Source organism: Symphodus melops (genome assembly GCF_947650265.1).
Source record: "Symphodus melops genome assembly, chromosome: 12".
NCBI classification, from domain to species: Eukaryota; Metazoa; Chordata; class Actinopteri; order Labriformes; family Labridae; genus Symphodus; species Symphodus melops.
Window position 1 is genome coordinate 9653240 of NC_136702.1, and position 14063 is coordinate 9667302.

The 14063-nt window shown below is 39.4% G+C and overlaps 1 protein-coding gene across 1 annotated transcript in view; it reads left to right on the top strand.

Moving 5' to 3' along the window:
* Positions 1 to 14063, top strand: part of LOC306832301 (dedicator of cytokinesis protein 9) — a 73186-nt gene that overhangs the window by 1572 nt on the left and 57551 nt on the right. The window lies entirely within an intron of this gene.

The window sequence follows — 14063 nt, forward strand, 5'->3', positions numbered from 1 at the left end:
GTCGGCCCTTTTGTTTTGTTTCCGAGTGTGTTTGCTGCTGCGTCCGATTGTTCCAGCTTTCCTGGAAGAAGTTGCTAGGTAACTGAAACGGACACCGTCCAGGCTCTCTGTCAGGGAAATGGAATCCTGAGTCAGGATCCCAGACATCCAACCACACCTTCATTTTATTTATTCATTTTCACTCTGGTGCTTTGCCAGAGAAGCCTGAGGGAGGAGAGCAGAAATGGATGCAAGTATGCATGTTGGGAAATCATAGTATTTCAGGAGGACTGAACTGACTTTGAGTTTTTCACAGAGACTTTTGTTTTTGTGTTGTTTTCAAAAGGTCACTTTTTAGACAAATTGATAAGTCAAACTTTTTAGGGATGGGCCTAAAAGTTTTTAGATAAGTCGGGCACCTCTGACCTGTGGGTAGATGTTTAAGACTGGTGTTTAACGCGTTCTCGTCAAAGTTAACTCGCCCTTACTAATATTCTCAGTGTTGTTGGTTTCTTATGCATCAAATGAATAAAACTAAATGAAGTTGATCAAAAAAAGTTTGTGGATTTTTAAAAAAAAAAATTTATGGCTTGTGAGTTCTTGTAGATTGGAGGGGAATTCAAGCATGTCAAGTGCGTACTGTTTTACGTCCAAGGAAGACTCCCAGACTTACAGACAGTTTTTAGTCATTTTCTGTCACTAGATGGTCATTTTGTGCCCTTTTATTTTGTGGGTGTATTTGGATCGTTGGTTGGCTGATTTCTCTCCTCTTCCTGTATGATTTCTTGTTTATAGTTATTTTTTGTGAATTGTTTTGCATGTCTTTGTGAATATTTAGCGTCTTTTGATCATTTTGTGTCTTGTAATTATCGTATGTCCATTTGCGTTTGGACCGTCTCTTTGGACCTGCGTTTGTGCTTGTTTTGCTTCTCCATGTTGTCTCCTTGAATGAATTTTTCATCCAAACATTTGCACAGAAATATCTCTTGCAGAGGTACTGCACCAGGCGCTCTCGAATCTGGTCCTCATTAGTCCATTCACTAATCCTTCCATTTTGATACTTATCAAACTGAAACCTTAAATTCCCTGACTTCTGACCACTCCTCAGGGCTTAATTCTTGGATGTGAGCTGTATAGAGGGACATATGTGTTGCAGAGATCACATGCCTACTGAAGCTTCTCAGTGGGACAAATATGTGGATTCACACAAGACGGCTGTCCATACAGCTCATTATTAATTCCTCCATGAAACATGCAAATTCCGCTGCAGGAATAAAGGGATCTGTTCAACGAACATAAAGAGGGGATTGTAGCTGTTGTCACTTATTCTCATTGTTTTCTACCTTCGACAAACAATTATTTGTTCTTTCAAAGTGTAGAAACATTACATTTCGGTTATGCTATATTATATCGAGTTCAGATCACATATCAATTCCTTGAGTCTGTTTCGGGGTCAGCGTTGCTCTCTTCCTTTCCCTGCAGTTTGTGCATTTGAGTGAGGACACACTCCCGGCTGAGCGTCTTTGTTTATTGTTGGAGTGGAGAGCAGAGAGGTTTGCAATAGGCCGGAGCCCCTCAGATGAGCCATCCCTCTGTTTACCCACACTTGAGGCATTCTGGGAACACTACAAGCTCCATGATGAATGTTGTCGACTCTGAATTTGTATACCATCAGATACACATCCAGGACACTTACCTTTTGAAACTTTATTTTGTGTTGGATCAGAAAATGTTGCGAGAATGAAGAGTTTTGATTTGCATTTTCCACTTGTCCTAATCTCTCAACTGCATGTGAATGTACAGTAAACGTATCAGCTGATGACAATAACACAAATCAATGGTGTTTGGAAATGTTTAGTCGGTGTATACAGTGTATGCTGCAGCTCGGGGGCAGTTGTGTAATCGTGATCAATAGTCCCGATTGCCTGCCACCTAATGGTGATGTGCTCAGATCCTCAGAAGTGTTCCTTCTGCGTCACTGAACCGAGGGAGCTGTACACCAGATGGGTGTCATTATGTAGGAGTGATGCCATTAACCTCCCATGGCCAGCAGACACACAGCCCACGACTAACTCAGAGGGGGAAAGTAATTGTTTCATTTAAGCTTGGAAAAACAATTCTAATATATTGACAAAATACACAAGATCAACAGAGAACACATGTTGCTCCTCAACCTCTTTGTGGGGCATGACACGTTGTTGGGAAAGTCCTGTGGGAAAGATGTGTTTGAAATTGTTTTGGCAGGTGGAAAGCATTTTCTGTCTAGTAATTTAGCATAAGTACATGTAGTTTCTGCATGTACAGGCATATGAAAAGCCCAGTTTATTCATCCTTACTTGATGCACATCTCCATTCTGACCTGTGCATCGTCTTACTGCACCATGTAACATGCTCTATTTCAGCTAGCCCAGCTCTGATGAAGTCCAATGTTGCTTGTGCATTTGGTAAGGTTGTTGAGAAAACTGTGCCAATAGATGATCAAATGCAGAATGTTCTACTTCCATCATCCCCCTGGATATAATCTGCCACCCCTGTACACCTGTGCTCCTTCTGTTGATTTTCCCCAAGAAGTGGAAATGCCTCAGGTGGGTGTGTACTGTGTGCATTTTTCAGCACATGTGTCACAGACTTTTTTTTCAATTGTGGTTGTGACAGAACATGTTTCTTCTTTGTTTTTTTTCTGTGGACTTAAAGTCATGTCTTATCACGTTATGAAGCTGAATTTGTGTGTCATGATGCCAACTTCAAATTTAAGTCGAGTTTTATGTGAAGATAGTCCAGTCAATTTCAGTTCACTACAAAACCACAGGAGAAGCAAATGTTTTGCAACCAGAAAAAAGTATTTATTTGCTGGACGCCGGGAGCCTGGTGGTTAGTGTGTGCACCCCATTTACAGAGGCTGTGGTACTCAAGGCGGGTGGCCCGAGGTTAAATTAACCTGAGGCTCCTTTCCCGCATGTCATTCCTCACACTCTCTCTCTCTCCCCGATTTCTGACTCCATCCAATGTCCCATCTCAAAATAAAGACGTGACGCGTCCAAAAATACACCTTTCAAAAATATGTTTATTTGCAAAATGTAATGCATGTCTGAAAGCAAACGGCGAACAAACAGCAGGTTGCAACAGCTTCAATAAAGTATGCAGCAATACGTGTTCTACAACTCTCATGTAAGTGATTGCAAAGAAAAGAAGTCACACTTGGGAAAGAAAAAAAAATAAGGTTAACATAACTTTTGCCTGTTAACTGTCATAGTCCTGCTCAGTCACAGTTTTTATTTTTATTTTGGAATCCATCTTGTTAATGCTTTATCTCTTGATAAGCCCCTAGAAACCACTGAGCAAATACGTGCCGAGTAGAGTTCCAGATTCTTTAACTCTACTTCTGATAAACACAGGTCAGCCAACCTGCAAAAAAAGTAAATCCACTTCTGTGCCATGTCTTATTTGTTGGGAGCAGACACAGTAGGCAGTCACATATTCTGTCTGTCATGAGATTACAAGACTGTCAGTGTTGTGAGAGGCCAGAGCAGCTTGACCTTTGTCTTGTTTTTTCTGTCTGTCTGTCTGTCTGTCTGTCTGTCTGTCTGTCTGTCTGTCTGTCTGTCTGTCTGTCTGTCTGTCTGTCTGTCTGTCTGTCTGTCTGTCATTATAAAGGCCTGATGGTATTCGTCTAAAAGGGTGCATGCACTGTCTGTTAGTGTGATGGTAAATGGTACTTTACAAGAACAAACCCAGGGGGGGTGGAGATGGAAGAGCAGATGAGTTTGCTGAATGGGTCAATAATACATGAGGGTGCTCTAGTAACCAATGCACCCATTAGGAGACTCACTCTCTCTCCTAGTCTATACTAAATTTTGATATAATTGGAAAAAAAGTCACACAAATTTGTTAAACCTGGAGACAAAAAATAACCATGAATCAAATGCAATATACTTTTATAACAGCATAACAGCGAGCAGCCCTCTTGAAGCTTGTTTAATTCGTCGCTCTCTGCGCCAGAAATTATTTTCCCACTTTTGAGAGTTAAAAACCCTCAGCTGCCAGTTTATTAGACGCACCCATTCTTAAAACGAATGTTTGTATATGACATCACCCCTGCAATAAATCCTACTGTCATGAAGTTTATAATGATCAGTAATTGTCTTAACCGTTTTAAAGACTTAAGGATTCATTTGGAGAGAGCAGTGTGTGAAACTAAACTTTATATTAGCTGAGTGGTGGATGGTGTCTGTAAGGTCAAGTTTGTATCTAAACATACAATAAAAAAAGATATTCTGCATTTGTATAGCAGTGTAGTTATCCTGTAAAGGAATAATGCACTTTTTGTCTTTTTTTTTTATACATATCTTTATTTATTTCAGTTTTGAAAAAGGCCCACTTCACACAGTACAAATGTGTGGTGATTCATAACTTACAGATTGAAGGAAAAGCTTACATTTAAACATAGCTCTCTGTAAAATGTGTCTGCTTTCAGTTTGGTCATGGCTTTTGGCAGTAGTGGTTATAATGTAAACCAGATTTGTCACTATAGTTCTAAAAGTCTGAGTGGGAGGCATGAGAGAATTACTCAACCCAGCACACAAAGGTTGAAATAATATAAAGCACTCAAAAACTGAAAGGATTTCCTCCATTCAGTCCTGAACAACTGTGGTTAGATTTAACCACTGAATAGTGCAGTAGCTAAGCCAAGTCAAATGATCCGATGGCGAGACATACACTTTTTCCGTCCAGTGCAAATAAAAATTGAATTAATGACAGGGATGCAAGTTGAACTTGTTTATCTCTCTGGGACAAGCTGATAGTCTTTTATTTTTATAAACCCCTTATTGTGCCAGAGTGTATTTAACCAAATGTCAAAATAAGTGTCAAATATGAATGTTGAGCCAAGACAAAATGCCAAGATTTGGTTTGTGGTCACATTGCATGATCATTTAACCATTTCTTCTCTTAAAGTGAGCCATAAGGAAGTATCAAATGGCCATTTTACTTTGAAAATCAGTGAACTGTGTCATCACAACCTGCAGCATCAATCCATTGATTCTTTTCTAGTTCAGTGGTCGCACCCTGCAATCCATGTCTCTGCAATGATTTCATGTTTGTTATGTAACTTAATTCAGGCAATGCGTGAGCTTTTTTTTCTTTATCCAAAATAGAAAAAAAAAAAAAAAAACCTCACTGCCACCATGAGTTGAGCCTCCCAAATCTTTCCATCCTGCCTGCCTGAACAGGAAGTGCCCAAGTTTTCCTGTCCTTCATCTTCTTGTGGGAGAGCAGGGGCCCGTCTTTTCCTAGATAGAGCCGGTTTCCTGTGGCTACATTCAGGCTGACCATAAGTTTAAGGCAGGGCTCGCTTTTATACCGCCCACTCTGTCTGAGCGTTCTGCCTGATAGAACAGAGCTGTTTAAAAACACAGGAGGGGTTACCATAACAGAAAGGCAGCTGACGAAGAGCCTGGCCTGTGTGTGTGTGTGTTGCACTGTTAGCAAATGTGTGTCTCAAGGGGGACTTATTTTAAAATGTCAGATCTCTAATAAAGCTCACAAGGTTGTTGACATGCTCAATGCTTTAACACTTCTCCATACCACATGTTCTAAAATGATACTGTCTTTATTATTCTAATGATCTATAGTATCAAAAAGTACCAACGCTTATAAACAAGGTACACATCTTTTTTTTTTTTTTAACACAAAGGTGTCAACATCCCATACAGAAATGTTATTGTTTGCATTTTTTTCTTCTCCTCTTCTTTTCTTCTTCAATTTAGAAGCACAAGCCATTGTGAATCGTTTTCACATGCTTTGGTGCAAATGAAAGCGACAAACAGGTTTAATGGGGAGGCAAAAACATAACAGCAATTCTAGTCTCTCCGTCTTGATTGATTCTCCTACAGTTCTGTGTTCTGCTTCAGTCCTTGTCCCTACTTGTAGCTGGAAATCTGATTGAGCCCCTATGGGACATTATGTCTCAGCTTCAGACGCCACCAAGTACTGCCATAGACAGTCCAGGAGCTCACGGATTATTATAATTATAAGTTGCCGTGATAAAATTCCTGCAAGTTGGATCAGCCTGTGATTTCAATGTTTTAGTTTGATTTATGTGTTAGTGATTTTGGTCTCCATTGACTTTTTTTGCATCATGTTTAAGATTTTCAGCTTGAGTAATTTGCTCATCAAGATCTAATATATGATTTAAGCGTTCCCTTATGTTGAGCTCTGTATACTCATTGAACATCAATCTGACTCAAAGTAACGGTTGACATTTACATCCTTCCATGGAACCCACTCACTCCAGCAGCTTAGCAATCAAGCTTTGTATTGTATTGTCTCCTTCCTCAGGGTAGTTTATGTTACTATTTCTGAGTCAACAGGGCACATACAGTAAGTGCAGCTGTGGAGGACGTACTGAATTACAATCACTTTGCCGTTCGTCTCCCCCATGACTGTTATGTGGTTAGTCCAGTTTCCCTTCCCCTGTAAACTGATAAAAACTGCTTCATCATCTATGATCTGATTTAAGAACCAGATTGGAATGACTGGAACTGAGACTGAGCATGTGTTGCACAAAAGATGACAAAAACATATCTTCAGAATCAATATACTTTTCCGAGATGTTTTATAACCATTTTTTTTCTTCCAGATACAAATGATACATTTGCAAGTCAATAATAAGGTACAATTCACTTTGTACTTTGTATTGACCCAACTAAAGAATATTGGAGAGATATTCAACTAACATCTGTGTTAGTTGGTGTTTTGCTCAGTTATAATTTCTGGGTCAATTTTTTATTTTTTTATTTTTTTAACAGAGGAGACATCTACTAAATGTGGCCTCATAAAAACAGAACACTGAACTAATCTTTAGCTAAAACAAGTGAAGCTGAATCCATAGTTGTTTCCTTAGTAGATTGTTTTGTTTTTTGTCATAATGTAATTAGTCTGCCAAATTTTGAACTGTAAAATCGCGTTTGACAGAAAGAGGTATCAGTAGCCGACTTTTAGTGCATCAACCATCCTGGTCCGGATTGAAATATCTCAAAGAGTATTGGTGGAACTTGGATGACGTTTGGTCCGACTTTTGACGTTGATGATCTTCCACTGCATATTTTCTGCCTGGCTTGAGATTGTTTTGACGGGTCAGCGCTTTTGGGATCAAAGTTCAATTTGGTTTAACTTGTGTCTGCTTATTCTGTTGGAAAACCAGATCAACATGCATCACTATGGTTTGTACAGACATTTTATTTGAAACAATGACTTTGCAATGCTGCTCTACAGTCCAACTTGTGTAAAAGCAGAGTTTGTCCTGGTTTAGTTGGTTATGATATACTGATATCAAAGTCATTCAACTGCTTGCTTACGAATATTTTATCTTGAGAATAACTTAGTTTTCTCTTGCCAGGCTAGTGAAGGCCTCGCCTGTAAACTCTCCATCCTCCCTGAGTGGCTTCATATGAATGGTGCCATTACAAACATGGCCCAGCCCACACAGAAGCAAATAATTGAGAGAAAAACATCAAGTGGAAGTGTAGCTCTGCCTGCCACCATTGATTCTTCAGCTTTGCAAGGGACTTTTTAAAGTAAGAGCCAGCGGGTGAAACTGTTCAAGCAAAACCTTTGCGCTGCACACGTGAATCCGCCTACAGATGAGGCTCATCGGATTAAGCCCTTTAAAAGCACTGCAACACTCCTGAGTGGAGACTGAACAACACATCCATGTTGGCTGGTGAGAGAAATGTCTAGAAAAAGCCGACTAATGACTTGCATGTTTTCTGTTTTGCTCTAATGTGAGCTTTCTGTGAGGTGTATTTACTCTCAGAGCCTCCTTGATTTGTCCATAAACGTAATGTTTCCTTCACTGCAGCTGAGCGCAAACATGTAATTGTGGGAACACAGTTGTTAACATGAAAGAAGAGATTGGCGAGAGAGCTGTATGCTAACACCCCAAAACTTGTCATTAATTGTTCCACCCTGTGGAGGGTATTTTAGAATTTCTGCCAATTAAAGGATTTGCCTTCAATCCTGGGCAGAGGTTCACTCCTTTACTTTGCCCTGTGATACAATACACTTAATTGTACCCCTGGGAAATGTGTGTAGGACTCCAGTAATGAGAATTTGGCTTTCTTCACAGTGGAATCAATAAATAAAAACAACCTAAACAGAAAGTTTTATTTCTTACTTAATAATCAGTCTGTCTGTGTCCAAAAGAACCCTTTAAAGTGGACATATTTTGATGAGGGGCATTTTATTAGTGCATCTCTTTACTACCTCCTTTGACAAAACAACACAAACCTTCTAACTGTGAAAGTACCAATACAATTCAGTGCTCTTCGTCATGTGTTCACCACTTAACCTTTAGAAATAACAGAGCCAGTAACGTAACGATAGCTAAATACGCTAGCTTAGCGTTATTATCTGAGGCCCATTTTCCAGTTCAGACTTCCATCCCTTGATAATAGACAGCAGATGAATGACTTTAAACCATTTCAGGGATCACCACATCTTTAATTTCAAAATCACCCTAAGATTGAACCATAGGGCGAGTACTAAAGTGGATAGACATGAATGGTCCCAAGAGGATGAATACCAAAGGTGTTAATATTCCTCTGACATTTCACCTGGTCTGTGCTGAAGCTAATGGGACCCTCACAAACAAACAAACAAAACCATTTCTCGCTTCATGATCTTGTACCTGCATAAGAAATCAATAGTTCCATCTGGTTTCAGTAAATAGCAACATAAAACCATGCCCAGATAAAAGCTAAAAAAAGGTTCTAAACTTCTAAATAGTGCATTTTTAAGGTCTGTGTATGTTAGCATAAAGTTCAACTTTGAATACTTGCTCGTTGGCGTGTTTATTCTAACCTCAAGTGATATTTTTTTTTTTTAACCAATTTTCAAAATAAGAAGATAATTTATTATTGTTGTATTTACAGCCGTTTTATTTCACTCACTCTTCTGTGTTACTGATGTGACTACTTGGATTAGTTGTCAAACGTACAACCCACTCTCTTTAGGTTAATCTGCTTTGAACACCATCTCTCTCTCCATGGTTGCGCTAGCTTTACCCTGTTGTGGTCGCTGACCTCCCATTCACACCCATTACACAGAACACAGCAGGATCAGTGGCTGTCGGATGTGGTTTAACACAGAGGGATGGATTAGAATACAATTAGCCAATACAAAAGATATTTTCTTGTATTGAGATTTAGACTTATAACCTACAGAATGACCTTTAAATCTGCAATATTGGCATGCTTTAACATTAAAAATAAGATGGGAGAGCGACAAATGTTAGATTTGGGGTTTTTTGTGTCTAGGAAATGGCTTTAGTATTTATTTGATCTGTGTCAAGAATAAAGTGCTACTCTGAAGTGTTTCGGGAACTACTTAAAATTCCTGCTCTCTGCTGCTGTCAGACTGCAGAGATGAAAGTGAAAGTTAACCTGACGTTATCGTCCATCTGGGATTTCCCTGAAAGTTCAAGGCACTTATGTGAACCAACTCAAGCAGCAGAGGGTAAATGCACCATTATGTACTGTAGGTAAACAGATAAAGTCAGAGGCTCCTTAGTGTGAATTTAAACCCTCCCTGTGATGTTCCCCTTTTTTCCCACACTGCATGCTGTTAGCCTAATTAAACAAGAGTCTGAAACCTCTGCACTTCTCATCACTTACTCTTGTGGCTTGTGCAGAGTGCAGTGTGTGGATGGGACCTGCCACAGCCAGAGGGGATAAACTCTAATGACTTTTCACCAGGCCGGCTGCATAGTTGGCATTCCTCATTGTGACACACTGTATGCTGGAGATAGAACGAGGGGGGAGGGACTCAGCCTACAGGAGGCGGGCCGGGTTGTTTATATCTCACCTTTTAGATTGTTAAGTAAAGCAGAGAAGACTGATTGGAAAGACTTTTTACATGCTGGAAATACACATTTATTAGTAAAGTTTATTTGATGTGGACATAACAATGACATTGGACAGACCAGATGCATTGATTTGAGTGTTTTAGCACGTGTCGGCTTTTGAAAGGATAAAACAAATAAAATAGAAGGGAAGGAAAGAGAAGGAAAAAAAATCAACAATAAAAATAAAACAAAACAAAAAACACAACAAACACAGAATAAAATAACAGCAAATGCAGGCAATTTTCCATGTTAGTTACAAACTACAGAGCAGGCATACATTTACAACCAATGGCAACAATTATAATGGAAGAAGTATTCTGTGACTTTAAAGCTCCTATGAGGAGTTTTTCACTGGCTACAAAACTGACTAAATGTAATTGTGTGCTCAAGCACAGTATACTTACTAGTTCCTGGCTTGTTTGAAAGAGTAGGGTTTTGGCTCAGTATTGCTCATGCAGGAGCACAAGCATGGGTACTCAACGTGGACATGATGTATAATCATTGCCACCTTGCATAATCGAGAAATCCATTAGTGTTAGAGGGCTGTATCTGACTTAAACAACTTGGAATAAGCCACAAAGGTTGGACGGTTGCGTTCATGTTCTTTGCGTTGTTTGCCATTGTTCTGACTGAGAACACACTCCTTATAAATGAATGGATGCTTCATTATCATGTAAGTCCATGTCTGTGTCATATTATGAGGTTATGACTTATGTACAAGGGGTAGAAGTACTAGTTTATCCTTTGTTTATATTTTATAAGCTTATAATGTGCTCTAAAGTAAAAGTATAGAATTACATAAACTGAACTAAGTAAAGTGCCTCATTATTGTACCTGAGTGCTTGATATGTTATTGGTAGAGGAATACCATGCAATGCTATTCTTTTGAAGTGTAAACATTTTAGAAAAGCTGTTTGTTGTAAAAGGATTTTTGATAAGTTGCTCATTCAAGAAAAATTAACATGCAACTCTGAGCGTTCCTTTATTTTCTGTGAAAGCTGAAACAAGCCCATTGTGCACTTTCTACCCACAGTAAACAAATGAGTTCTGTTTAAAGTCACAAATTCAATGAGTTTCGGGACCTTTATTCATAAAATCTTCCTTCGTCTGCTGTTATAATAGCTGACGCAGTGAGAAAAATGAGAGGGAGAGAAATGGTACAATAGCTTGAAAACATAAATGAAAGTCTTCCGCTGTAGGAAGTATGTGACCATGGTAATCTGTGTTTGGCTTTTCTGTCTGTTTTTTGTTTGCTGCCTATTTGTTTTCAGGGACTTAGTGTGCAGTATGTTGTAGAAGTAGCCTGGGCAGAAGGAATAACGTTTGCTGGTCTTGTTAATGGACTAGGAGTAGCTGTGAGTCTATGTTTTTGAAGGCCTGCTCCTTGTTCCTGATGGCAGAAAGCTTGAGTTGCTGGAGTGTGTATAGTGCACTTTTGACACTCACCCTTGAGGTGTGCTGTATGATGAACACCATGCATGTTGTTGAACATCATTTACACGCAGTGGCACAACCCTGTTTTTCACTGTGCACACCGCTGTGCAGATAAACAGCTCAGTATCTCTGACTTGACTTAATCTCCTTTTCGTGTCTCCACTCTTTAGCTTCTAACAACACCATCCCCCACTCATGTTACACACTCAATCAACCACCTGATTAGACAAGAAAACTATTGTTTCTCCAAAGATACAACAGTACAGTTGGTGCTTTTCCTTTTACACTGTTTCCTAAACATTTCACTCTCAACTCAGAGAACTCACAAAAAAATGTGTATTATTAATTTTTCGTTTTTGCTTGTTTTTATTATGTAGACTTCTTCGAAACTCAGAAAGTAAGATTAAAAAAATGCCAAATCCATCTTGTTAGCCATAGCAGCAGCACTGTTGAAAGTGGTATTAATCTGATCCTTGAGGCAGGTTAAATCCCACAAAATTCCAGCGTCAGAGACGGGATCAGAAGCTAATGAAGTTTATTTTATTTGAGACACTGTGTGCTCGTCCTTACTTTAAAAAATGCATTTTAATCACAGAAATGGCTATGGGACAAATTATGCAGTTCAATACTGACTGTCCTGGTCAAGCTGCTCTCAAACAGGGATGTATCCTATAACATGTGTTTCCTCAGTCAGGAAGGGTGGGGGCTTCAGGGATGTAGGGGCATAGCTTGGCGAGCTAAGGCATTGCCAACAAACTGTGGCAACAGGAAGAAGTTTCTGAACCTATTCAAAGCTGATCCAAACATGTGTGTGAGTAAGACAAAAATAGCAGCGCAGCTGATAAAGCACTAATTACAAGAGTTTTCCTCTAATAATCGCAAGTCATGCTGATTTCTTCAATTGTGTGAATTCAGGGCAAGTTTTTTGCCTCTATGTAGTGTGAACTGAAATGACCTGATTTGTCCTTTTAACTCAATTTATTTAAGGTGTTAATTATTGTACACATGTAAGCTTTATAACAGTGTGTATTTGTCAATAAATTGGGATTTTAAGTAAAACAGTTGCACATTAGATACCTCCAGAAAATGTTTGCAAGTCAGTTTACTGATAGAATAACCATATAGGTAACCATGTAGGATCCAAAAGTATTTTTAACCCATTTTTATCAAATTGTACTTGGCTAGCATCCAATATTTACGCACTTATAAAACTTTTTGCTCTCTGTGCTCAATGTAAATAAGTTATGTGTCCATTACACAGTCACTAATGAACCAGGGTATGTTGTAGTAAACCCACTATCCTTAAGTGGCGCAGGTGCAAGGACATGCGTTCATCTCCTCCTCCATCCCAGTTTCCCCTGATTGTAAGCAGCGCTCATTGAACTGAGCTCAAGAGGATTTCCACTAATTACAAACAAAGAGCCAACTGAGATTAGCTGATCCTTACAGGGCTCCCAAACCCCTACCACCCCACACAGGCCTTATCCCCAGCCCACCTTCCTGCCTTCAGGTTCAAACGACAGACAACATACTCTACGTGTGTATTCACGTTATATAGTATGTGGTTTACATTGCATTACATTTACTTTTCCCCCTTGCTTAAATTCTATTTGTCAAATTATCCTCTCCTCTTATGTCTCTTCCTGTTTGTTAGACTTTCACATTAAAGCCGGTCTCATGCTGTTTTGCGGTTAAGAGGCTTTAATCTCTCCCTAACTACATCTCAGATCGTCTTTACATTTCCCTCAGTAGGCCCTTCTGACATGACACGACAATAGCTCCCTCACATTATAACTTTCTTCTTTAATTTGACGCTGCCTTGTCATCCGTCTGCATTCAGTATTGTCCGTCAGTGTCTAATCTTGGCTTTTATTGTGGGATATGTAAGTAGATCTCGGAAACTAATTACTGATCTGTTTGAGAATATCACCCATCTGCTGCTCTAAACAGAAAGCAAAACACTTGGATTAATGTCTGATAAAGAAGCAAAACGCCATGTGTAATTTAGCTGTTAATGACTGATGAGAGGTTTATTATTAACATGCCTTAAGGTAATTAACAATGTAAACTAAGGCATGCAATTACCAGAATCTGGGTTTAGTATAAGGCATAAGGTATAACTGGCTCTTGATATTTGTAATTCAGTACGGAAAGTATCTGAGGTTTCTTCGTCACAGCCTTTAGAATCTTACTCAACCTGCACTTTACTGCGCGAGTGTAGCTGTCTCACCTTGTGATGGCCTCATGTCAGACCGGTGCAGACTTGTTTCAGGATGTCTCAGCTCTCAGCTTCCACACTGCATGTCACAACCTGACCGTGATGATACCAACCCCTCTAAAATGTGCCCCACACCTGGGCAAAGGCCCCTGTAAAGGGGGTCTCAGCCCAAATCACAAACCCATGCAACAAAATGTGATGACAGCTTGTTTCGGAGACAGCAGTGAAAAAATAATATCATTTAAATGTCTTTCACATGATTGAGCATCACTTTTTGTCCAAATTAATGTGGGGAGTTTGAATTAGTTTTAGAGCGGTGAAAACACAGTGTTTTTTTATAACTCTCTTTTCCCATAGAGTAGATAGTTCCCACCTCTTCCTGTATAACAGCTCCAGTGTTGGAAATAATTGTTTCCACACTGAGCTGCATGGAAGTGACACACGTGATGAACAATGGTTGCATTATACCAACAGTTAATTCTGAGGCCATGGAGGAGAGTGTTAACTTCTGTTTCTGTCACGTATAATATC